Genomic DNA, 27,616 nt, shown 5'->3' on the forward strand with positions numbered 1-27,616 from the left:
TTAGTTGCGGAATGCGGGCTCTTAGTTGCGACATGCATGCAGGATCTAGTTCCTTGACCAGGGATCGAACCTGGGCCCCCTGCATCAGGAGTGTGGAATCTTAACCATTGGACCACCAAGGAAGTCCCAGTTTTTGTTCTTTAAATAAAACTTTATGCTGAAAATGGTCTTAGTACTTAAAAACTATTTTAACATTTTTTTACTGGAGTAACTGAGTTCCTTGAAAACTTGCTGTTTTCCTTCAGATTATAAAAATAACACGTCATCGTAGAATATTTAGAAAATATGGAAAAACACAACAGTGAAAATAAAAATTATATAAAATCCTGTATGCCACTGTTAATATTTTGGTGTATTTTCCACTTCTCTGTCTTCCCTTTCCCCCTTCCCCACAACCAGGAGTATACTGTATGTGTTGTTAAAGGATTATTTTGAATTATCTATTTTTGACATCCTTACCCTTGTAAGATCTGAAGCATAACAATAAAATAAGCACTCGGAAAACACCCACCACGCTCAGGAACTAGATCATCATCAAGACTGTCACAGGCACTAGCTCTTAACATCTTTATGCCTCTGGGAAAATAGTAGCACTACTAGCTTAGTTTTAAGTCGTACTTACCGTGTGTCTGGCTTGTCCAGGCTGCCCACGTTGACAATCCCTTTAATTTCCAAACAGCCCTGGGAGCAGGTACTGTTACAGCCACTTTGTGATTGAGGAAACTGAGGCAAGAGAGGTTAGATGATTTTTCAGAGGTCACGTGGCTAGTGAGCCGCAGAGCCTGGACTTGGACCCTGGCCATCTGGCCCTGGCACCTGTGCCCCCATTGTGCCGAGTTATCCGCCTCTCTGAGAGCGTGAGCGTTAATGGTCGAACCTGGGAGACCATGATCTGCTGGCTTCTCAGGAGCACCTGCTCACTCGCTGTTTACTGACCCCTGAGCCAGAGCCTCTGCTGTACCAGCTCCTCTGTGGGAATGAGAAAGGAGTGGATCTGGTCCAGAACCCTGGGGAGCACTGTGAAATCAGTACACCTGCAGACCAGCTTAGTGAATCAGATAGCATCTTGAAACATCTAACTAGTGGCTCAAGGCTGTGTTAATACCAGTGAGAAGTAGTGGTGTGGCCAATGGCTGGTGAGGGATTCCAGGAGAGGGGTCTGGCTGAGGAAGGCTTCTGGAGGAGGGAGGGAGGACCTGAGCTGGGCACAGAGACAGGAAGGATTGCACTGGCTGGAATGGAGAGGAAAAGACCTTCTAGGGTGGGGTATACACGGCCTCTAGTTTAGGTGAGAGGACACAGTGGGACACAGTGCTGGCGGGCGGGGAGTGGAACCACAGTGTGACCCTTTGGGTGCCCAGTAGAAAGGCTTGGCCCTTCTCCTTCAGTTATGGACGTGCGGGGAGATGATGACAGCAGCATCCTACCAAGGTTAACTGGGCGTTCTCTAGGTGGACACAGGTGGGCAGAACACCTAAGCGTCTGAAGCTTTTCATGAGCAAGAGTTGGTCCAGTTAGGACCAGCTTCTGCTCTGTGGGCACGGATCCCTGGGAGGTTTGGTGGTGAGGACTAGTGCTCAGGTGAGATACTGCAGAAGCATGGGCCTCAGGGGGGCTCACATACCTGGTGTTAAATGTAGGTGGGTGTCAGGGAAGCTCTGGAAGCAAGAAAACATTTGAAGGACAGAGCAGGATTTTGGCAAGTGGAGTTTTGAGGATAGCTTGGAGTTGGGAGGGAAGGGTTTGCCCAGAGTGAGAGGAAGCCTCAGGTTCCAGAGGCAGGAGGTGGTCTGCTCCACATCTTTTAAAGGCCTGAATGGTAGCGTGAGGAAATGACATTTATTTGGAAAGCAACAAAATCTTTGAAGGTTTTTGAGTAGGGGTGGGGGTGTAAAGTGGAGTAGTAACATTCTGAGAGACATAAGGAGAGAATCATGGGATTTGGTGAATAATTGGGAGAAAGAAAAACTGTGTGGTGGTTTTTTGTGGCAGAGGGGAAATGGACTTTCTCTCTCTTTTTTTGTCCATAGTTTTAGAATTTTATTAAAATTGAGAAGATAGAGTTCCTGTATACTTTGTTCCCAGTTTCCCCTGTTGTTAACATCTTGCATTAGGATTGTACACTTGTCATAACTAATGAATCAATATTGATACATTATTATCAACCAAAGTCTATCCATACTTTATTTGGATTTCCTAAGTATTTACCTATTATCTTTTTCCTGCTCCAGGATCCCATCCAGGATGCCACATTACATTTAGTTGTCATGTATCCTCAGGCTCCTCTTGGCTTGTGACAGTCTCTCAGACTTTCTTAGTTTTGGATGACCTTGATAATTTTGAGCAGTACTGGTCAGGGATTTTATAGACTGTCCCTCTGTTGAAATTTGTTTAATGTTTTTCTTATGATAAAACTGGGATTATAGGTTTTGGGGAGGAATATCACAGAGGGAAAGTGCCCTTCGTATCACATCACATCAAAGGTCCATGGTCTCAACACAACTCATCACTGTTGATGTGACTTTGATTACCTGGCTGAGGTCCTGTTTGTTAGATGTCTCCACTTGATATCCCCTCGCCCCATCTTGTTCTCTTTGGAAGGAATTTACTGTGCCCAGCCCACACTTAAGGGGAGGAGGGTTGTGCTCCATCTCCCTAAGGTCAGAGTATCTGCATATATTAATTGGAATTTTTCTGTATGGGAGATTTATCTATTCTTCTGCATTTATTAATCTGTTCAATCATTTACTTATATCACTATGGACTCATGGGTATTTATTTTGTCCTTTGGGTTATAATCCACTACTACTTTACTTTGTTGCTCCATCTTTGGCCAGTGGGAGCGCTTTCAGTTGGCTCCTGTGCTACTTTGACAAAGCCCCACTATTGTGGACTTTTTTTTAAAAGCAGCTATTTACTTTCTGGAGCACAGGATGCTCTGGGATCATCTTGTACATTTCCTGCCTCACTTCTAAAATCAGGTGTTTCTGCTGTTATTGGAGAATGGTGTTAGAGACCAAGATCTGGGTGCTGGGTACGCTCATTGCTACTGGGGTGTCACTACTTTTAGGTCCTCTCAGGTGACAGAGCAAGGAGATATATGTGCATATACTGACCCCTTTGTATATATACACATCTGTAAACATTTCTATATGTAATCATCTCTATCTGTATTAAGCAAAACATGCATTTGTAGTGATGTCTTCAGGTCTAATCTGTTTTGTTTTTTCTGTCTTTTGTTGTTGTTGTAAATCTGGAACCAAGAGGTTAGTAACATAAGGTGAAGTCAGACATAGGTGTGCTTCTGGAGAAAAGCTAATGAGTATGTGTGTACCAGGGAGTGTCTGTGACATAGCACGGACTTCATAAATATTTGTTGCATGACGGAGCCAGGGCCCTTGTTGACTTTTGTGAGTGATGTCTTGGTTGAATAGAAAATTCTGTGGAAGCTGAATTTCTGGGAACAGAAATTTCATCAAGGGGTTGAGGGGAGAGTGAGGCAGTGGTCACAGAGCAGGGGTTTGGGAGGAGAGAAGTGGCTGGCATTGGGGGCAATAGCAAACAAATGTTTGCCAGGCAGAGGAACCATCAGAGGGAGAGATGGAATGTGGTGGAAAGAGGCCCAGGGAGGGGAGGCAGTGTGGGTAGAAGCTATAATGTTCCTACTTTATTGCTTTACAGTTTGTGAACATTTTTTCACATGGATTTAGTCTACTTAATCCTGACAACACCCCTAGCAGGCACCTGTTGTTACCTGAGTGAACTGAGGCCACTTAGAGGGGGCATCCAACCCCATGGAATTCATGGGCTGCTGAGGAGCCGAGCCAGGAGTCCAGGCCTCAGTCTGACGACTGAGGAGCCGGGCTGCCACCTTGTTTCTCACCCCATTTGCAGAGCAGCTTTGGGCGAGATTTCTCATTGGCTCAAAGTCCCTCCTTATGGAGACTCAGAAAATCTTTTTTTTTTAATTTTTATTCATTTATTTGTTTATTTATTGGCTGCGTTGGGTCTTCGTTGCTGCGCCTGGGCTTCCTCTAGTTGCAGCGAGTGGGGGCTACTCTTCGTTGCGGTGTGCAGGCTTCAGTAGTTGTGGCACACGGGCTCAGTAGTTGTGGCTCGCGGGCTCTAGAGCACAGGCTCAGTAGTTGTGGCGCCCGGGCTTAGTTGCTCCGCGGCATGTGGGATCTTCCCGGACCAGGGCTTGAACCCGTGTCCCCTGTGTTGGCAGGCGGATTCTTGACCACTGCACCGCCAGGGAAGTCCCAAGACTCAGAAACTCATGATGGACTTTTTCTAAAAATTGAACAGGCAGCTGAGGTTTTATCTAAGAGAATGGACTTTGGTGTCAGAATGACCTTGGTCTAAGCTGGTTTCTTTTCTGTCTGTTCTTGGTCTAGATCTTAGTGTTTTGATTTGTAAAGTGGGTCTAAGACTACCTACCTCGTGGTGGTGTTGCAAAGATTAAATGTGATCATATTTATGAAGCAGGAGGACTGTGTGATGCATAGCTGAGCCCAGTGTTTCGAGGGGCAGCCTGTGTGGCTGTGTTTTTCTTCCCATGTGCTCCTTACTGCACAGCTGCTAAGGAGCCCCGTCCCCTCCTGTGTGGTGGTGCAGATGTTGCACGTGATTGACTATTTGGAAGAAAAAGAACAGATTTGCCCCTGTCGAGACAGCGAGCTGTGCCTGCAGCTTTCATCAGTTGATAAGGGGCACAAGTTCAGGTGACCACCATCCTAAGAGGAGCTCCAAACTGGGCAGGCTTAGCTTTCTTTTTTAAAGACCCTTTGCACCCACCCTGGCCCCTCTCCGGAGTAAGATGGGAGCTCTCCTAAGATCCATGCTCTGCCTGAGTGTGTTTATGTGAGGTTCTGGTAAATGTTATAGTTTATCAAAAACTAGACTTTATGGCACACTTCCCATAAATCAGTGTTTGTGAACACTACAGAAAATGAATTGATTCTTGCAGGCCATCATGGCAAGTATTAGGGCTTCAGTAATAGCTCACACATTTTTTCCTGACATCAAATTCATTTCATTCAGAATGAGTATTCTTGTAAAAACAGTTCTGAATCTACCAAATCAGACTGGGAAGGTGAGGTCATTACTGTTCCCTTCTTCCTAGTAAAGGTGCTCTGAAGATGAAATGCTTTATTTCCGTATTATGTGGTCTGTGAGGCAAACTGCTGGGTTTAACAGGCACTACTGTGGGAAATTCTCTGAACAGGTGCTTGCTGCAAAGCCCTTCTTCGTTGCTGGTACTGTCCTTGACTCCTACTTTGTTGCCTTCCCGTGGGTGGGCTCACTGGCCTAGCGCTCTCCTGGGTTCCGGGAGAAATGAGCCAAGTCGGAGGTACTTCAGCTCTCCCGGGGCCTCTCTGGGAGTAGCGGTGTGGGGGCTGACCCAGAAGTTGGGGGCCTGGCTCTGCCCGCTGGGCTTTGGAACTGTGCCTGGGCCGCATTTCCTGTAACCTACATTTGGTTCTTTGTCTCCAGATGCTGATTCACTCTTAAGTTCAGTGACTCCCTGCTCTCACATAGCCTCAGAGCTTGTTACTGAGTTCCAGAGCTTGAGTTCCCTCTATGGGTTCTGGTTTGCTTCATATTCTTCTGAGTGTTGGTTTTGGGCACCTGGTGGGCTCTCAACTTCCTGGATTTGCCTGGGTCCTGCAACTCAGTATATGGAGTGGTGCCCCTGAGCTGTGTTGGGCTCCACGTGCTGTCTCCCCCTCAGATGCCCTCCAGGACCCCAGGTGCCAGAAGTATGCCTGAAATGGACTTGGAGATTGACTCATTCCCTTGGCTACCACCGCTGCCCCCATCCCTAACATTCACCTGGTCCTACTGCGGGGGTGGGTGTTGACCACGAGCCCTTCGCTCTGCGCTTGCTTATTGCAAGCTGTACCAGGACATGCTTGTTTATGGATCATTTACTAGTGCCATATCAATGTCTTATGTTACTGTGTTTAACTTTGAGACAGTGGATCCTAATTTATGATCTGTTTTGTTGCCTTATTAAAATTAATGATAGTTTTCACTTAAATAAATATATTTTCACTTAAATGCATATATTTGAGAAATAGTTGCCAGATTGTCCCTGACAGTATTCTTTTCTCTGAGAAGAATTTCATGCTAAGTAGATTATGGTTGATTCTATAGATTATTTTTTTCTTCATTTTAAATGGCATAACTATATGGAATTGTCTTTATAGAATTGTGAGCCTGTTTTAAATTTAGGAATAATAAATCCAAGGAAATGTAGAAAACTGGCATTTTAAGATTATCGCAGTTTTCTACAAGAATATTCATTACAGCATTCGTTCATTCATTCATTTAGTCTGTATTTATTGAGTGCCTGCAAATAACCTAATATCCATCAATAGAGAACTGATTAATTAACTTTTGGTGCATCATATACTAGACTTCCATGCAGCTACTAAATACAGAAGTAATTCTGTGTGTGCTGTTATGGGAAAGTTTCTAAGACATATTATTAAATTAAAAAACAAACCACACATTAAAAAAAAAACAACTAAGGCACAGAGCAGACTGGTATGATCCTATTTGTGTTTTTAAAAAGCTATATATACATATAAAAATAAGTGCTTATCTATGTGAAAAATATGTGGAAAGTTACACACTTAAGGACAGGGATAGGAGATAGGCATCAGTAGAATTATATTTATAAAAATTTATATTTTCCAGTATTTAATTATTATATCCTTTTGCATGGTTATCTTAATGTTAGTTAAAAGCATGATTACCCTTATGATATGTCCTCTGTGGGCCTATTAGCAATACCTTTGTTTTATTTTTTGAGGTGGTGGTTCTAAGGTTTGCCGTATTACATCTTTAACTTATCACATTGTACCTCAAATAACAACAGTACACCTCTTCACATGTGAGGTAAGAACCTGACAGCCTGGTGCTTCTGTCCCCCATCCTTTTGCTGTTCGAGTCATACATTTTACTTCTGCATGCTATAAACCCCAGACTACGTTGTTACTGTTTTTTTAAAAAGTCAATTATCTTTTAAAGAAATTTGAAAAATAAGAACATCCTTTATATTTACCACATAGTTCAGTTCCCAGCCTTCATTGCTCTGTGTAGCTCTGAGTTTGAATCTGGAATCATTTTTCTCCCGTCTGGAGAGTGTTATTACTTGGGTCCCCTGGCGATACATTTTCTCAACTTTCGTTTGTGTGGGAGTGTCTTTATTTCATCATCATTTTTTTTTTTCCCAAAATTTTATTTATTTTATTTTTTGCTGTATTGGGTCTTTGTTGCTGCATGCGGGCTTTCTCTAGTTGCGGCGAGCGGGGGCTGTTCTTTGTTGCGGTGCATGGGCTTCTCATTGCAGTGGCTTCTCTCGTTGCAGAGCACGGGCTCTAGGTGCGCGGGCTTCAGTAGTTGTGGCACACGGGCTCAGTAGTTGTGGCTCACAGGCTCTAGAGTTCAGGCTCAGTAGTTGTGGCGCACGGGCTTAGTTGCTCCATGGCATGTGGGATCTTCCCAGACCAGGGCTCGAACCCGTGTCCCCTGCATTGGCAGCCAGATTCTTAACTACTGTGCCACCAAGGAAGCCCTCATCATCATTTCTGAAGGATGTTTTCACTGGATGTAGAGTTCTAGGTTGACTTTTTTTCTTCAGCACTTTGAAGATGCCCTATTGTGGTCAGGCCTGCATTGCTCCTGATGAGAAGTGTGCTCTAGTCTTGTTTTTGTTCCCCAGGATGTAATGTGTCTTTTTTTTCCTCCTGCTACTTTTAAGATTTTTCTCTTTATCGTTGGAATTTAGCAGTTTGATTATGATGTGCATTGGTGTCTTTTTCTTTGTGAGTAGCCTGCTTGTGGTCTACTGAGATTCTTGGATCTGTAGGATTATGGTTTTCAGCAAATTTTTGGAAAATGTGCTGCCATATATTTTTAATTTTTCTATTTTTCTCACTCTGCTCCCTTTCAGTCTTCCAGAGCTCCAATTACATTAATCTTAGATGTTTCATATTGTTCCATGAGGCTCTCTCCCAACTCCTACCTTTTTCCCCGCTCTGTGTTTTAATTTGGATCATTTCTATTGCAGTATCTTCAAGTTCTCTCATTTCTATTGCAGTGTCTTCAAGTTCTCTCAGTCTATTCTTTTGCAGTGTCAAATATGTTGTTAAGCCCACCCAGTGTAGTTTTTGTTTTCTTTTTTCTTTTCTTTTTCTTTTTTTTGGGGGGCTACACCGCATGGCCTGCGGGATCTTAGTTCCCTGACCAGGGATCGAACTTGCATTGGAAGCATGGAGTCCTAACTACTGGACCACCAGAGAATTCCCACCGCCCAATGTAGTTTTCATTTTGATATTATGTTTTTATTTTCTAGAAATCCTACTTGGGTCTTCTTTATAGTTTATTTTTCTCTCTTTGTGTTCATGTTTCCCTTTAAATCCTTGAACAAATTTGTAATGCCATTTTAAAGCTCTTGTCTGTTATTTCCATCATCACTGTCATTTCTGGGTCTGTTTCTCTGGATTGATTTTCTTTTGCTTATGGATCACACTTTCCTGCTTTTACTTATATCTGGTAATTTTTGATTGGATGCCAGACACACTGACTGTTATGTTGTTGCGAATCTGGTGTTATTGTCTTCATTTAAACAGTGTTGAGTTTTGTTCTGGAAGGAATTTAGTGTACTCGTATCAGCTTCATTCTTTCAAGGGTTGTTTTCTAGCTTTGCTAAAGCAGGTCTAGATCAGGGGTTGGCAAACTATGACCCACTGCTTGGTTTTGTAAGTAAAGTCTTTTGGAACACAGCATTGTCTTTTATGTATTGTCAGTGTTGCTTTTGTTCTACACTGGCAAAGTTGAGTAGTTCGACAGAGACTGTATAACCCAGATATTTACCATCTGGCTCTTTATGGAAAAAAGTGGATGACCCCTTCTAGAGAAGCCTTTGCTCTGAGTCTAGTCTAGCCCTATGTCTAAGGTGGGGCCACCTTTCTGGGTGAATATTCTGAGTGGTCAGTGGGGTCTCTTCATTCTGACTTGTTGGAACTTGGATGGTTCCCACCCTCGCTCAGTAGTTCTTTGCTTGGCCTCCTGGAGTCTCGCCAACTACATGCTCAGCCAGGGACACGAGGGACCCCATGTAGATTTCTGGCACACCCTTTCTGTATAGTGCTTTCCTCTTTGGTCCTTGGGCCCACCAATTCCAGCTGCTGTAGCCTCCGTGAACTCTGATCTCTGTTTTCTCAGCTCAGTGATCCTAGCTTTCTCTGCTCAGGGCCCTGTCTCTCTGTGCAGAAAGCTCAGTGATCATGGGGCTCACTTCATTTGCTTTCTTTGTTTCAGCAATCATGTTCCGATACTGCATGTAGTTTAATGTCTGCAAAAGTGTTTTATATGTTTTGTTTAGCTTTCTAGTTGTGCACGGTGCGAGGACTACTCTGATACTGTTACTCCATCTTTCCTGGAAGGGGAGGTCTCCCTAAGTAGGATTTGGAAGAGCCAGGGAGGACAGGAGGTTTTGGAGAGATTAATGATGCATGACTAGATCACCTTTTATTCAGTAGAGTAGTTGATAGCTGATTCTTTACAATTAATAGTTATGTGTTGTAGTTGTTCTTTTACTGAACCTTATTTTTTGCCAGTGGAACTTTACTTTCTAACTTCAACGTGGCATTAAAATTTAAGATTACATTGTATCAAGTTGATAGTACAGATTAACTGTTGGGAAGAGTTGCACTTGCAGTGATCCCAAGACAGGTAATTTACAAGTCGGGATTTAGAGTCCTCCTTTCTTTGATAACATCCTTTGCATTTCATTTGGGCTTTATAAAGCCAGGTGGGTCAGAGTTTGAAACTGAAATAACTGTTAAACATGGAAGAGGATTTAAGAATAAAATCCTTTCCTGTTTTGGTGTTACAGATCTAAATTGGGCGCTTTGTCATGCAGTCTTAGAGTACCGGATTTGACCTACTACCTTAAGGGTTTAGTTAATTGTACAGAAATCCTCTTTGGTGTTAATAATCATTAGAGCCCTAGAAGGAATTGTCAAATTGCTCTTTTCATTTAACTGTGGGGTTAAGTGGGTCTAGTCTTATTTGATTTGATTTACTTTCTTTTTAAAAAAATTATGAGGTAAAAAAATGCATAAAACATCTACTTACAGTTTAACTCATATTAATAAAAAGAACACCTATGTACCCCCTACCCAGGTCCGGAAATAGACCCTTTCAGCACCCTGGAAGCACCCTTGATGTGTCCTACCCTCATCACAATTACTTCCTCCCTCCAAGAGGCAAATATTTTTCTTACTTTTTTGGATGATACTTATTTCTTCACTTTTTTTTAGTGGTTTTCCTGCCTATGCATGCATATCTAGAAAACTGCTTATTTTGCCACTGGGAAGATTATATGATTGATATACTGCATGTATGTTTCTTTGCATTGCTTTTCTCAGTATTACATTTGTAAGATTCACCCAGGTTGTTGCATATGTGTGTAATTAATTCATTTTTACTTCTGTATAGTATCTCATTACAGGTATATGTCACAATTTACTTATACATCCTACTCCTGAATGATGTTGAAATGAGCATTCTTATGTATTCTGGTACACATAGCAGGCATAGGGCACAGGTACAGGATAATTATATATTCTTTTTTTTTTTTTAAAGCCTGTTCTGGTCTTTTGCCCATGTTTTAGTTGAGTTGTCTTTTTCTTACTGATTTTAGGAGCTTTTATATATTTTGGATATTTACTGTAAGTGTCTTTCCACTTTGAAGCTTGTCCTTCTGCTTTCTTTGTGAGGGGTCTTTTGACATCTCAGTTTTAATGTCATCAGATTTGTTATTGTTTCTCTTTCATCTTCGTGCTCTTTTCCATCTTCGTTAAGAACTTCTTCCCTACTCTTTTCCCTGGTAGCATGAAGGTGATCCCCAGTCCTATCTGGAAAGCTCCCTCCCAGTTTGGGTCTTTTATGCACTTTGTGTGTGTGGTCTATGGAAGGGGTCCAATTTTCTTTTTTTCTTTTCCCCATGTAAGTATCTAGTTGTCTTAGTGGATTTTGCTGGAAAGCTCATCCTTCCCTCAGCTGCAGGGCTCTGTCTTTTGTCCAGAGGCCATGTCAGTGTGGGTCTCTCGGGGGCTTCCTGCTCTTTCCACATGGTCACCGTTGCACCACTCCTCTGTCTTAATTACGAGCTGTATGGAAATCGACTGAGAGGAGTCCTCACAGTTGTTTTCTTTGAGAAACTTCTGGCTCTTCTTGTTCTTCTGCTCTTCATGTGAGTTTAAGAATTAGCTTGCAGGTTCAAAGAAAGAAAGTTTGTTGGGTGTGTGATTGGGATTGCATTGAGCCTGTATTTCAATTTGGGGAGATTTAACATCTTTACAAAATTGAGTGTTCCAGTCCATAAAAACAGCATGTCTTCATTTATTTAGGTAGGTCTGAGAATTTCCCCAAGTAAAGCTGTATACTTCCCCTGTAGAGGTGTTGCCATTTTTTTTCTGTTTCTTTTTTTGGCCTCACCTTGTGGCTTGTGGGATCTTAGTTCCCCAATCAGGGATCAAACCTGTGCCCTCAGCAATGAAAGCGCAGTCTTAACCACTGGACCACCGGGGAATACCCTGTTGCCTGTCTTTTATTCAGTTTCTTTTAGGTGCTTGATATTATCTTGATGCTTTCCTAAATAGCATATTTTAAAAATCTAATTTTTTTTTTTGCTGGTGTACTAGAAAGTAATTTATTTTTATATGTAGTGCTCACAGCATCTTCGATTTCATCAGGAGCCCTGGCAGCCCATGTGCACAGCTTCCTGCCTCCGCCCCTGTGCTGCGTGTGTAAAGCTGCTGGGGATGAGATGGGTGTGTGGGGGGGTGTGGACACAGAGAAGCCATGCCTTGGCTTCTTACTGGTTTAATATTGTTCTAATCACAGGGCCGCTTGACAGCTTTTGTTTCAGGTGCTGTCATCCCGCAGATCAGATAGTGGCTCTGGGCACCAGCCTTCCCCATTTTCCTTACCTGGTGCATCTCCAGGGGGTTGGTGCTGTGAGATGTCAGCCCCACTCAGGCACCTTCCTGCATGGCTCTGGGGACAGGTTCAGGCTTCGTGGTTACTCAAGCCAAGGAGAGTGATCCCTCAACACTTGAATGATCTGTTCCATGAATGCTTGCTAGGACCTGCCAGTGAAGCCGTGCAATCCTAAACCTTCCTTTGTAAAAAGAGTTTTTAAAATATGATTTAGGCTTTTGAAATGGTATATTTTCCCCCAAATTTTATTTATTTATTTTCCTTCCAGTTTTATTGATATATAACTGGCATACAGCATTGTATAAGGTTAAGTTGTACAGCAGGATGATTTGACTTACATGTATCATGAAATGATTATCACGGTAAGTTTAGTAAACATCCATCATCTCATATGGATAAAAAAATTAAAGAAATAGAAAAGAATTTTTTCCTTGTGATGAGAACTATTAAGGTTTGTTCTCTTAACAACTTTCCTGTATAACATACAGCTGTGTTAATTATATTCATTATGTTGTACATTACATCCCTAGCACTTATTTATCTTATAACTGGAAGTTTGTACCTTTCAGTATTTTTTTTTTAAAGTCAGTTTTAGTAATTTGTATTTTTAGAGAATTTTGTCCATTTCTTCTGGGTTTCAAATTTAGGAGCATAAAGTCGTTCATCATGTTCTCCTGTGATCTTTTTTTTTTTTTTCTGTATGCGGGCCTCTCACTGTTGTGTCCTCTCCCGCTGCAGAGCACAGGCTCCGGACGCGCAGGCCCAGTGGCCATGGCTCACGGGCCCAGCTGCTCTGCGGCATGTGGGATCTTCCCAGACCGGGACACGAACCCGTGTCCCCTGCATCGGCAGGCGGACTCTCAACCGCTGCGCCACCAGGGAAGCCCCTCCTGTGATCTTTTTAAAGTCTGTAGAACTGTAGTAATGTACCCTTTCTATTCCTGACATTGAGTATTTGTGTGTCCACTCTTTTTTCTCAGTTCTGGCCAGAGGATTGTCTATTTTTTAGTCTTTCAAATAACCAGCTCTTGGCTTTGTTGATACTCTATACCATTAATATTTTATTAATTTATTTAAAAATCTTATTTCCTTTTTCTACTTTCCTTGGATTCATTTTATTGCCTTTTCCCCTATTCTTGAGGGGGAAATTCCTGAGATGGGTACTTAGCTTATTAATTTCCAGTCATTTGTCTTTTCTAATATAGGCATTTTAGAAATATTAAAATTATAAACTATAATATGTAAATTAAATACTTGGCTGCATTCGACAAGTTTTGATGTGTAGTATTTTTGTTATTCAGTTCAAAGTTTCTAAATTTCATTTTGACTTCATTATGAGTTATTTAAAAGTGTGCTTTGTAATTTTAAAAAATAGAGGAATTTTCCTAGGATTGTTTTTTGATTTCTTGCTTAATTACGGTTTGATCAGAGAACATGTATGTGATTTCAGCAAGTAGTAACAGATGCACTGGGCATCCTTAGGGGAGCCATTTACATGATTGTCTTATGTGAGTGGCACCCCCTGTTGTTGTGGATCATGTGACTTGCACAACTCTGTGCATATACTCCAAATTTCAGTCTTTTGAAATTTGTTGAGCTTTGCCTTTTGGGCCTGTATAGGGTCAATTTTGGTAAATGTTCCCCGTGTGCTTGACCATAATGTGTATCTGTAATAGCTGGGTGCCGTACGTGAGCGTTAAATCAGATATTTATTTGTCATGTACAGATGATTTATGTCTTTACTGATTTTTTTGATTTCTATCAATAACCGAGAGAAGTATATTAAAACCTCTCACCATGATTGTAAATATGTCAAATCTTCCTTATAGTTACGTTTGTGCTTTGTTTATATTCTGAGGCTATATTATTATGTCATACAAATTTAAAACTGTGTATCTTCCTGGTGAATGGGAGCCTGAACTGCTATGAAGTCATTCTCTTTATCCCTAATAATGCTTTTTTGCTTTAAAGTATGTTTCCTTAATATAGTTACACCAGTTTTTTCTCGCTTAGTATTTGCACTGTTTATTTTTCTATCCTTTTATATACGTCAACCTTTCTTTTCAACCCTATGTTTTTTGTATGTCTCTTGTAAACAGCTTGTAGTTAGAGTTAAAAAAAAAAGTCTAGTCTGATGATTTTTGTCTTTTAATTGGAGCATTTAGTCTATTTACATTTATTTGGGCTTAAATCTGCCATCTTATTTTGTGTTTTCTATTTGTCCTGCCTGTATTCTTCTTTTTCTCCCCCCATGCCTTTTTATGGATTGAAAATATTTATTATTTAATTTCTTCTCCTTTGCTGTTTTTGAAGTAACATACTATTTTTCTCTTGTTGTAATAGTTCCCTAGCAATGACAGTAGGAATACTCAAAAAAAGCATAAAGTTAATCAGGACCTTTATTTTTTTTCCTGGACAACGTAAGACTGGAAAAATCCACCTAACCTTTTATTTCTTAATTGTTAGTATTGTGTATGTTATTTCTGTTTCTTTTTTTTTTTTTTAGCACAATTATTCTTGCTTTATACTGCCAACATTCTTTTAGATTAATGCACATTTATGACTTTTTGCTCTCATTCCTTTTGGATCTCAGAACTTCCATATGGGATTGCTTTATTTATTTATTTATTTATTTGGTTGTGCCAGGTCTTCATTGTGGCAGGCGGGCTCCTTAGTTGCGGCTCGCCTGCTCCTTAGTTGCGGCAGGCAGGCTCCTTAGTTGTGGCTCACCGGTTCCTTAGTTGTGGCATGTGAACTCTTAGTTGCGGCACACATGTGGGATATAGTTCTCTGACCAGGGATTGAACTCAGGCCCCCTGCATTGGAAATGCGGAGTCTTAGCTACTGCGCCACCAGGGAAGTCCCATGGAATCACTTTTATTTTGACTGAAAAATTTTAGAATTTCCCCTCATGAGGGTCTGCTGATGTCACATTCTCTTTGTTAATCTGAAGATGTCTTTATTAAGTCCTGATTCTTTAAAGGACACTTTTACCAGGTGTGGAATCCTGGACTGGCACTCTCTCTTAGCACCTGAAGAAGTCATTCCACCACCTCCTGCTTCTATTGTGGCTTAGAAGCTGCCAGGCAGTTGCTGGAGTTCTTCCCACACACTATTTGTGAAACTCTAACTAGATTTATGTTCACTCTCTTTTCCATATTTCTCTTCCATATCTTCTTCCTTTTTGTTCTTTTGAGCTGCATTGTGGACAGTTTCTTCTTTTTTATCACATTCACGCAGTCTCTCTTTAGCTATGTCTAAGCTGCCATTTGTCATTCACTGAATTTTTCACATTCTGCATTCTGCTTAATTCTTTCAATCCACTGAGTTTTTTTTTTTTTTCGGTACGCGGGCCTCTCACTGTTGTGGCCTCTCCCGTTGCGGAGCACAGGCTCCGGACGCGCAGGTTCAGCAGCCATGGCCCACGGGCCCAGCCGCTCTGCGGCATGTGGGATCTTCCCGGACCGGGGCACGAACCCGTGTCCCCTGCATCGGCAGACGGACTCTCGACCACTGCGCCACCAGGGAAGCCCCTCCACTGAGTTTTTAATATTGTTTTTTGTGTTTTTAATTTTTTAGAACTTTATTTGGTATATTAGTAGGTCACTTAAAAATTTTTCCCATTCCCTGCAACTATTTTCATTTTGCCTTTTAGTTCATTTGACTCTAAGCATAGCATTTTTCCCTGTCTAGTATTACAATTTGAAGATCTTTGGGTCTTCTGTTTGCTGCTTACGTTGATCATTGCCCCATTACTGTGTTTATTTGTGTGCTTTGTTATTTTTTGTTGTGTACTACTTTGCTTCGGGAAGCTATCTGTGGGCATTGGGCAGGCCCAGGGTGAAGTTAGTTTCCTCCAGGGTGGGTTGTTGTTTCTTTTGCCCGGCAGTTGGTCCTAGTCTGGGACTGCTTTTTGTGGTCTTGGCCTGAGGTTCCCTGGGCCATCTAGAACTGAGAACCCAGCTTGCAAAGTGCATGAAGGACGCAGAAGACCGCATGTTGTATGATTCAATGAAAAATGTCCAGACTAGGCTGGGGTCAGGGGTGGGGGGTGAAGAATGACTTCAGATGGGCACGACAGTTTCTTTTTGGAGTGATGGAAATGTTCTAAAATGAGATGGTGGTGATGGTGGCAGAACTCTAAATATTCTAAACCCCTCATTTGTACAAAAAACAGGCGAATTTTATGATATATAACATATTACTCATAAAGCTGTTTTGAAAATGCATGAAGGTCCCATGTGGCTGTTAAGTCCTCAGGGCCATGTTTTGTTCCTCTTACTCCTCTTCTGCTCTTGTCACTGCCATGCTCCCCAGGGTGGTGGTTGTGGGCAGAGGCGAGGTGGTGCCCCGTTGGCACAGCCCATTGGGGTCCCTGCTTACGTGGGGGCCTCGCCTCCTCGGTTCCTGCTCTGGGCTGCCTGGGCGCCGTGACTTCCCCTGCCCACCTGCAAATCCCTTCTGATCTGCTGCTGCCTCCGGGTCCCTGCTCTCCCTCAGATTTTCACCTTGTAGTTTCTTGCTAGCTTGACAGCTCCTCAGTGCTTTTGAGGAGGTTGCAAATCAAAAGAAAGCAGAACATTTGGCCCAGGTTGCCCCCTCCTTGCCTGTACTGCCCCTGCCTCTTACCTTGCAGGGCTGGAAGACCTTGCCCTTGTCACTGGATGTGGAAGTCCTCCCCTGTTCACTTGTTTCCCACAGTCCTATTAAACATTTCCCGTGCTTTTGGGCCCCTTTTCTACCATTTATTAATCAAACAGGTGTTATAAAATAGATCTTCAATCTCATAAAATAGTTCCTCGATTTCAGTGGGTTTTGATGGTGGGGTGATGGCTGGCACTGGGGATCAGAGGTAATCTATCTAATTCTAAACATCTGCATTTTATTTTTACCAGAGTAATTTAAAGAATTGAGTTGATTGGGGGTGGGATGGAGTGGGGGAGGGTTTGAAATAAGGTGATCACATTGGTATGCTAGAATTTTTTAATAAGGAAAATAACTGTTGTAGTAATTATTATTATGGATTACATAATTCCCATTCTTTTTGTTTCTTAGAGTTTTTGTTTAGATGTGTTAAGCTTTGGTTTTTGTGAATTGCCCATAGCTTTTCACCGTTCTTGGTAAGGACAGGAAAATAAATGATATAGCTGAGCAAAGACACCAGATGTATGAAGAGTGAGAGGGAGAGAGCTCTACAGAGGCATTGACAATAAAACATATGAAATAGTACTTCCGTTAAATTAAAAACACAAAAGGCTGTATTTACAGAGTTAGTGAATTAAAATCAGGTTAATAAAATGTTTGAGTTCAAAATTTACAGTTTGTTAACTTGCATATAAATAATCATACTTTAAAAAATGGTATTCCTTTTTTGTGTTGCAATCTTTTTTTATTCCAGGCTTTCTACTTATTCCCACAAATTTATATCCCTGTGTGACAAAGGCACGTGGGGTTCAGAGTTATCTGGCTGTTGATATACACACACACATACACACCCTTTGAAACTGCAAAGCATATAAAAATTTGATCACACACGATAGTGTGCCTGCTTCCCAATCCTGGTAGACCTGTAGCATCTTTCAAGTCTGTTTCAAATGCTAATGTCTTCCTGAATCCTTGTCTCCACCTCTTCCTTTTGTTTGTTTGTTTATTTATTTATTTATTTTGGCTGCATTGGGTCTTCCGTTGTTGTCGTATGCGGGGCTTTCTCTAGTTGTGCCGGGCGGGGGCTGCTCTTCGTTATGGTGCACAGGCTTCTCATTGCGGTGGCTTGTCTTGCTGTGGAGCACGGGCTCTAGGCGTGCGGGCTTCAGTAGTTGTGGTGCACAGGCTCTAGAGTGCAGGCTCAGTAGTTGTGGTGCATGGACTTAGTTGCTCCATGGCATGTGGGATCTTTCCACACCAGGGCTCGAACCCATGTCCCCTGCATCGGCAGGCAGATTCTTTTTGCTTTTATTTTTATTTATTTATTTATTTATTTATGGCTGTGTTGGGTCTTCACTGCTGCATGTGGGCTTTCTCTAGTTGTGGCGAGTGGGGGCTACTCTTCATTGCGGTGTGCACGCTTCTCATTGCAGTGGCTTCTCTTGTTGCAGAGCACGGGTTCTAGGTGTGCAGGCTTCAGTAGTTGTGGCACATGGGCTCAGTAGTTGTGGCTTGTGGGCTTTAGAACGCAGGCTCAGTAGTTGTGGATCATGGTCTCTAGAGCGCAGGCCCAGTAGTTGTGGCGCACAGGCTTAGTTGCTCCGCGGCATGTGGGATCTTCCTGGACCAGGGCTTGAACCTGTGTCTCCTGCATTGACAGACGGATTCTTAACCACTGCACCACTAGGGAAGTCCCCACCTCTTCCTTTTTAAATCTCATAGCATTTTGTACACATTTGTGCCTTGGAACATAAATTACTTTCATTTTATAGTTTACTGTTATATTCTTCTTACCTTTTAATAAAATTTGTAGAAGAAAGCAATATGATAGAAGATTTGAAAAGTCGAAGAAAGTAGTAATAATAATGAAATAATACTAAGAGATATTTGAATATTGGTTTCCTTTCCTGTCATTTTTCAGGTGCCTATGTGATCACACTGATGTCATCATGATACAGTTTTATGTTTTATTTTTTGTACTTATCTCATCATATGCAGTTTTCCCAGATTGCTAAATGTTCTTTTCACTAATTTTTGATGGCTCCTTGTTAGTCGACACTTTAGTCTCCTGTTGTTGGCTATTCAGGTTTCATCTTGTACGGTTCCCTTCCCCCATGTTAAGAATTATTTCATTAGTGTGGATTCTGGAAGTCAGAGAGCTGGGAAAGGACACTTGGAGGGAGGATGTGAAAGAGACCGCAGCCCCTGAATTCACGCCTCCGCCTTCATGTGCTGCTCCCTTTGCTTAGAGGTTCTTCTGTGCTTACCCCTTCTACCTGAAATGTCATCTCTCTGTTCCAGAATGTTCTCATTAATACATTTTTCTTTCACTTTTTTTTTTCCAGAGATGGGGACACCTTATTTAGTTAGAACCCCTAGATTCATGACAAGGTGTCCCTGTCAGAGTTTGCAGTGAAAAAGTATTCATACTTACATTTTTGGATGAAAGAAATGTTTTATTCATGGAATAATAGCGAACCCGTGCTGCTGTGCAATACCACTTGTTAAAATAGTCAGCCTGCAGTGTGCAGCTAGGAGTGTGGATGAATGGTCTTTAATACTTGGTCTGTGGGCGGAATGAAATAAAAAGTGAGGTTGTTGTTGGCCCAGAAGTTTTTGGCCTTGTTACTGTGTATTCTTTTACATGGGTTTTACCATAGGAATTCTTGCCAGCTCTTAGTGGGAATATTTGCCAAATATTCTGAAGTGTGGGTATTTTTGTGCCCTTTCTTCCTACTCCTTGCTCTGTCCCTAAGTAAGGGAGGTGGCATGGTATGAAGTCATGGTGGTCCGGGGTGAGGGCCAGCTTCACATCTTGCATTTACTACGTAACTAGCTGCCTGGCCTGAGCCTCAGTTTTTTGTCTATGAAACAGGCATAATGTCAGCCTTGTAAGATTGCCGCGAAGTTCGTTTATTTTAGAATGGGGGATAGGGCACGTAAGCTGATGGGCATGTTGTAAAGTGAAGAAAGCAAACTAGAAAAATGTGTACAGTGTCATGTAAGTTGTGCTTCAGCTGCACACATGCGTGTCTGTGTGTGAGTGTGTGCATGGCAGTGGGAGCCTGGAAGCACACCCGAGGCTCTCAGAGGAGGAGGAGGGGGCTTCTTCAGCCTTCCCTTCCCTTCTGCACATCTCTGTATCATTTCAGTTTATTACTGATGAGATTTGAGATGTTTTTTTCCAATTGAAGCACATTTTATGTCAATATAATCTGTACCAAAAGCTCTTCATTTGATCACTAAATGAAATGTATTTTTCTGTAATATGCAGTATATTTACACTGTTGATTTTACTGTAACCAGTGCTTGGAAAGATGAGTTGAAAGGTGAAAATAACTTTTCCTAGTTGGAAAAAAAAAGATTTTGATCTACCTTTAATGACATAGGAAAATGTTCACAACATGACAAAGTGAGAAAAACATTGGATCTAACACTGCCTGTGTTGTGTGGTACAGAGGGAAAAAGAGTAAAACACAACTGTATGAATGGTTGTTATTTCTGGGTTTTCTGTGGTAATCAGAATTATTATAAAATGATTGTAAAGTTGTAAGTACAGTGATCAGAACTGGTTGCCACACTCATGGTGTTGGCTGATGGGTGAGAGTGGAGGGAGGTGGCCATCCTCACCTTCATCTGGGGAGTTGACATTTGCTGTCCACTGCCTGCCTCGGAGGTCTCATCCTGCTGTTGACCCATGGTGTACTTTCTATCAAAACTTTCCTTAGGCATCATTTCACACCTGTCCCGCCCGTACCCATACACTTGGTTTCTTCTGGGTGCAGAACCTAGGATTTAATGTTAAGTTTTATCTCATTAGAGTTGGTTGCTTGGCCAGATCTTTTGTGGATTCTGATTCTTTTATCCAGCTTACTTAAAATCCTCTCCAGCTATACCATTCAAGAATGGTTAAGGGGAGACTTCCTTGGTGGTCCAGTGGTTAAGAATCTGCCTTCCAATGCCGGGGATGTGGGTTCAATCCCTGGTCAGGGAACTAATATCCCACATGCCGCGGGGCAGCTAAGCCCATGTGCCACAACTACTGAGCCCGCATGCCACAACTAGAGAACCCACACGCTCTGGAGCCTGCACGCCACAACTACTGAGCCGGCGCACTCTGGAACCCACGTGCCACAACTAGAGAGAAGCCTGCATGCTGCAACGAAGAGCCCGTGCGCCTCAAAGAAAGATCCCGTGTGCCACAACTAAGACCTGACTCAGCCAAAAATAAATAAATAAATAAATTTTTTTAAAAAGAAAGAATGGATAAGGGTACATTATAAACCTCTTATCAAGTAACAGATAAAAATGCAGCCTTATGATCATCTCAATAGATGCAGAAAAAGCTTTTGACAAAATTCAACACCCATTTATGATAAAAACTCTCCAGAAAGTGGGCATAGAGGGAACCTACCTCAACATAATAAAGGCCATATACCACAAACCCACAGCAAACATCATTCTCAATGGTGAAAAACTGAAAGCATTTCCTCTAAGATCAGGAACGAGACAAGGATGTCCACTCTCGCCACTATTATTCAACATAGTTTTGTAAGTCCTAGCCACGGCAATCAGAGAAGAAAAAGAAATAAAAGGAATACAAATAGGAAAAGAAGAAGTACAACTGTCACTGTTTGCAGATGACATGATACTATACATAGAGAATCCTAAAGATGCCACCAGAAAACTACTAGAGATAATCAATGAATTTGGTAAAGTTGCAGGATACAAAATTAATGCACAGAAATCTCTTGCATTCCTATACACTAATGATGAAAATTCCGAAAGAGAAATTAAGGAAACAATCCCATTCACCATTGCAACAAAAAGAATAAAATACCTAGGAATAAACCTACCTAAGGAGGTAAAAGACCTGTACTCAGAGGACTATAAGACACTGATGAAAGAAATCAAAGATGACACAAACAGATGGATATACCATGTTCTTGGATTGGAAGAATCAATATTGTGAAAATGACTATACTACCCAAAGCAATCTACAGATTCAATGCAATCAACCCCTATCAAATTACCAGTGGCATTTTTTACAGAACTAGAACAAAAAATCTTAAAATTTGTATGGAGACACAAAAGACCCCGAAAAGCCAAAGCAGTCTTGAGGGAAAAAAACAGAGCTGGAGGAATCAGACTCCCTGACTTCAGACTATACTACAAAGCTACAGTAATCAAGACAATATGGTACTGGCACAAAAACAGAAACATAGATCAATGGAACAAGTTAGAAAGCCCAGAGATAAACCCATGCACCTATGGTCAACTAATCTATGACAAAGGAGGCAAAGATATACAATGGAGAAAAGACAGTCTCTTCAATAAGATGGTGCTGGGAAAACTGGACAGCTACATGTAAGAGTGAAATTAAAACACTCCCTAACACCATACACAAAAATAAACTCAAAATGGATTCGAGACCTAAATGTAAGACCAGACACTATAAAACTCTTAGAGGAAAACATAGGAAGAACACTCTTTGACATAAATCACAGCGAGATCTTTTTTGATCCACCTCCTAGAGTAATGGAAATAAAAACAAAAATAAACAAATGGGATCTAATGAAACTTAAAAGCTTTTGCACCGCAAAGGAAACCATAAACAAGACGAAAAGACAACCCTCAGAATGGGGGAAAATATTTGCAAACGAATCAACGGACAAAGGATTAATCTCCAAAATATATAAACAGCTCATGCAGCTCAATATTAAAGAAACAAACAACCCAATCCAAAAATGGGCAGAAGACCTAAATAGACATTTCTCCAAAGAAGACATACAGATGGCCAAGAAGCACATGAAAAGCTGCTCAGCATCACTAATTATTAGAGAAATGCAAATCAAAACTACAGTGAGGTATCACCTCACACCAGTTAGAATGGGCATCATCAGAAAATCTACAAACAAGAAATGCTGGAGAGGGTGTGGAGTGTTGGTGGGAATGTAAATTGATACAGCCACTATGGAGAACAGTATGGAGGTTCCTTAAAAAACTAAAAATAGAATTACCATATGATCCAGCAATCCCACTACTGGGCATATACCCAGAGGAAAGCATCATTCAAAAAGACACATGCACCCCAATGTTCATTGCAGCACCATTTACAATAGCCAGGTCATGGAAGCAGCCTAAATGCCCATTGACAGACAAATGGATAAAGAAGGTGTGGTACATATATACAATGGAATATTACTAAGTGATAAAAAGGAACGAAATTGAGTCATTTGTTGAGATGTGGATGGATCTAGAGATTGTCATACAGAGTGAAGTAAGTCAGAAAGAGAAAAACAAATATCGTATATTAACGCATGTATGTGGAACTTAGAAAAATGGTACAGATGAACCTGTTTGCAGGGCAGAAGTTGAGACACAGATGTAGAGAACAAACGTATGGACAGCAAGGGGGGAAAACCGTGGTGAGGTGGGGATGGTGGTGTGCTGAATTGAGCGATTGGGATTGACATGTATACACTGATGTGTATAAAATTGATGACTGATAAGAACCTGCAGTACAAACAAACAAACAAAAAAACCAACTAATACTAAACTTTCTTTGGGTTATTTATATGGAAATATGTTAATATAAATATTTCAGACGTTACATGAAATTTCTAAAAAAAAAAAGAATGGATAAGGGTACATTCTAAACCTCTTATCAAGTAATAGATAAAAATGCAGCCTCAGGCGTGGCCAAGGTATCATGCTGTCTGGAAAGTCCCTTCTACGTCTCTGCCTGCTGGGTTCCCATATAATCGCAGCAGCTCCCAGTCTCAATTTTTAAATTTTGTCCATAAGGTTAGTTTGAGGAAGCTTGTCCAAATGTGGATGTAAACGGCATTATTATTGGTAGCTCGCTTTGTGGTTAAGAAGAACCAATATTTCTGTAAACTTACTATATGCCAGGCACGGTTTAAGTGCTCTACATATATTAACTCATTTAATCCTCACGGTAACCCAGTGAGGTGGATATACCCATGTTACAGATGAGGAAATGAGGGCTGGAGCAGCTAGTTGACTAGTCCTGGATCACACAGCTGGTAAGGGGGAGAGCCAGCGTTCAGACCTGGCCATGCATTTGCGGGGGCTGTGCTTTGGTACTGCGCTGTAGTTCAGTCTGTCTCTAGTGCCATCCTCAGAAGAACCTTGAAAGCAGAGCCCTCCTGGGAGGGAGAAGTAAATGGCTAAAATGCAGAATGTTTTTCATTCCTATTCTGGAAATCATGTACTAAATGAAACGATGGTCAGTATGAACACCTTTCATGCCTTTGAAAACGTATTTAGGTGTCCTAGTTGATTGAAGGCACAATATGACCTAACTGTGATGTGCTGCTGGAAACAAGTGAATCAAACCATGGGTGTCATCTTTTGCTGTATGGATAGAATGCAGTGTCCAGAACGAGCAGGAGGGTCTTCATGTTTATGAACTGCTTTTTCCTAAACACTGTTTAAAAAGAACCTGCCTTGGGACTTCCCTGGTGGTCCAGTGGTTTAGACTCCACACTTCCACTGCAGGGGGCCTGGGTTTGATCCCTGGTCGGGAACTAAGATCCCGCAAGCTGCCTGGCGTGGCCAAAACAATAAATAAATAAAATAAAATTTCTTAAAAAAAAAAAAAATCCAACCTTAAGCAGGAGATATTCAAGGTGTGCCATTGAGATTGTGGAGGGATTCAAACCCGTGTCAGCTGAGGAGGTTCAGTCAAGGAACTGGGGAGTGTTGCCTGGAGCAGTGTTCCTTTGTGGGAGAGTGGGGAGGGGAGGTGCCTCCTGGATGTCAGCGGTCCTGTGTGATGTAGGTGCTGCTTCTATCCGAGTTTACAAAGGAGGGAGTTGAAGGTGTGAGAGGTGAAGTGATTTGCATGGGGTCCCCTGAACTCAGGCCTGACTGCCTTCCAGGTGGCGGATGGGCTGGGGAAAGTCACGGTTTCTGACGCACAAACTGACCAGCTTCTCAGTGTGTGGCTAGGCAATGGGACACACCTCAGTACTTTACATGGTTTCTATAGTTTTAACATGATTATGTGCTTCTTTTCTCTTTGAGGTGAAGGCCTATCAGTCAGGATCCAGTAAAGAAAACAATACATCCTGGGTGTTTCAACAGAGAACATTTAGGTGGGCAATTTGTTTCAGAGGAGCTGAAAGGGCAAACAGGGAACCTCGAGGCATTACGGCCAGAGGCAGCCAACACCCCCAGGTCTGGGGAACAAGGCCACTGAGGTAGGGATGCAGGGTGCTGGCGCCTCTGCTGGTATGTGGTGAGGCGGGTCCTGGGAGTGCGGGCGGAAAGAGAGGACGGTCTTCCTCCTGTCACCTGTCATCTCCCTCTAGTGTCCCTAGTGGCACAACCCCAAGAAACCTCCCTGGGACAGGAGAACTGGGGCCAGCAACCCTGGTGCCCGCATCCCATGGCAGAGACCAGCTGCTTGGACCCCAGTGAAGGCCACTCCTGGGATGTTCAGGCCTCTACACATGCACACTGACGGTATCTTAGGGTTTGCTCTGTAGATGCGCAACTGTTCTTCATCCACAGTCATTCTGTGGTTGATTCTTAGTCATATGCAGAATCTTGCTTAATCATAGGCACTTAATAGCCTCACCCAAATGAGGGGCTTCAGAAACCTTGTTGACCCCTTAAGTTGCCACCCCAACATGTCGCCCATCCCACCAGAGCCTTCGAAGCCTGGGATGCTCACTGTCACTGTGTATGGAAGAGGATGGGGGAGATCAAACCTTTCCTCTCTCCCAAAGCGGTGGGAGTCTTTGTTGCTGCACGTGGGCTTCCTCTAGTTGCAGCGAGCGGGAGCTACTCTTTGTTGCAGTATGCGGGCTTCCCACCGCGGTGGCTTCTCTTGTTGCGGAGCATGGGGTCTAGAGCGCGGGCTCAGTAGTTGTGGCGCACGGGCTTAGTTGTTCCGCGGCATGTGGGATCTTCCCGGACCAGGGCTCGAACTCGTGTTCCCTGCATTGGCAGGCGGATTCTTAACCACTGCGCCACCAGGGAAGCCCTGTACCTATAATTTTAAAACCACTTTTCTATAAGACATGTAAGCTACTTCTGATTTTTCAATATTATGTTATGATGAGAATCTTTAAATCTTTGTTCAGATTGCTGGCTGTTTTCTTAGTGTAAGTTTCTAGATGTCATAAATATCTGGATATGAACATATTAAGGGGTATTGACATATTTTGCAGAATTGCTGTTCATACTAAGGCCAGCAGATCGGGAGACAATTGCCATTGAAAAGACAGTTTATTACTCACAGTTCCCAAGAGAAGAGGGCTTGCCATGCAACGTCAGGGAGCACTGGGGTGTGTCAGGATGTGGGGGTGGGTAGAGCCTGTGGGCAAGCACCTTTACTGGGGTTTCTGCTGGAAGGAAGGGGCAAGGCAGGGCAAGCAGGCTTGGGATGGGCTATTTTGAGTAATTTCAGCAGGCTCTGGGGCATAGGGACTGTCCTGAGTTGTCAGATACCTGGCTCTGCAGTGGTTAGGGCAGGTGGACAGTGGCCGGACTGTGAGAGCGCCTGTGGGAGGTAGTTGGGGGTGTGGGCTCTGGGGATGTGGTGGTTGGTTTGCATTTGAGAGCTGAGTTGTTTACTGTCTCCAGGAATTGGCTAACCCTGGGAGGGCAGTCACTCCAGGGTCAGCAAGTCAAAGCATCAAAGCATCAGAAGTACAGGAAACAAAGGACTTGGTTAAAACAGGTTTTACTGTTTTACATGCCTGCTAGCAGGGTCTGAGAGTGCTTCTTTCCAACCTTCAGCATTGCCATTAAAATATATTTGCACTGAATTAGATACCTGATCATTTCATTGTTTTAATTATACTTTTCAAGTGCTTGTACAGCTGAACATTTTTACACACGTTATGGGTCAGTTGTACTACTTCTTTTACTAATTGTTTGTGCTCTTTGCCCATTTATGAGTAAGATAGTGAATGAGGTGAGCTGCAGGGCATCAGCCCCGGGTTCTCTGCACGCCCTGTACTCTGAGAATTGTCCTGTAACTCTCTGATAGCCTAGAGCGAGGGCCCCTTAGGAGCGTGGCTCCATGCTCACGTATTGACCCTGTCCTGTTCAACAGTCTTGTCAGTACCTTGGATAAAGAATTGGAAGGTGTGTTTACCATGTTTGCTGATGATACAGAATTGGGAAGGACAGGTAATAATGTAGATGACAGAATCAGGATTGAACATGATCTTGAAAGGGCGAAATGCTGGTAGAATGTGGTAAAACAGAACAAGGATGCACTGCAAGCAAGGCCTGAGTCTGTATCCTTCCTGCCTTCCTTCTTTCCTCCCTCCTGCCCTTCCTCCCCACCCCCACCTCCACTTTTTTCAATTCCTGTTTTCCCGCTAATTGCATAAATACAGATAAATGTTCAGCAGTTCATGTGCAAAGACCTAGGGATGCTGAAAAGCTAAGTCTTTGCCTTACTGATTTCCATTCGTGGGCCTCTTTGAGACCACATGTGGAGTATCTTATTTAATGCTGGATGTTCTTTTTTGAGAGGCAGTCACAGAATATACCAGACAGAGGATGGCCAAGGACAGTGACTAAGATCCCAACAGGCTTGGAAGCAGAGGCCCCTTAGGGTGATTTGTAAAGAGTGGGGATGCAGAGTGAGAGAGGGACTGGCTGGCTCCTTTCCAACCCCAGAAGGACTGCCACTGGGCATTTGAGAGGGAGTAGAGCAGCCTGTGGCTCCTGAGGGCTGACTGGGAACAGACCCCAGTGGCCCAGTGCAGCAGATTTGTCCCTCACTGGGACAACCAGCTGTGTCATCTCATTCCTACTGAAAATACTCAGGAGTAATTGGATAGCCATCTCCCAGGATATTAGCATTTCTGTGTTGCTAGGAGGATGCTTCATGTAATGGAAGAGGGATACCAGGTGGACCTGAATTCAGAGAGCAGCTCACAGATTCCTGGCTTTGTGGCCT

The 27,616-nt window shown here is 42.6% G+C and overlaps 2 protein-coding genes and 1 non-coding gene across 3 annotated transcripts in view; 2 read left to right on the forward strand and 1 right to left on the reverse strand.

Moving 5' to 3' along the window:
- Nucleotides 1–27,616, forward strand: part of ENDOV (endonuclease V) — a 187,367-nt gene that overhangs the window by 121,858 nt on the left and 37,893 nt on the right. The window lies entirely within an intron of this gene.
- The window catches only part of RPTOR (regulatory associated protein of MTOR complex 1), a 342,549-nt gene that overhangs the window by 14,630 nt on the left and 300,303 nt on the right, over nt 1–27,616 (forward strand). The gene's annotated exons all lie outside the window — the stretch shown is intronic.
- On the reverse strand, nt 50–122 carry TRNAR-CCU (transfer RNA arginine (anticodon CCU)). The gene has a single exon. It is a non-coding gene; the product is annotated as a tRNA-Arg (tRNA).

Source organism: Globicephala melas, chromosome 20 (genome assembly GCF_963455315.2).
Source record: "Globicephala melas chromosome 20, mGloMel1.2, whole genome shotgun sequence".
Lineage (NCBI taxonomy): Eukaryota > Metazoa > Chordata > Mammalia > Artiodactyla > Delphinidae > Globicephala > Globicephala melas.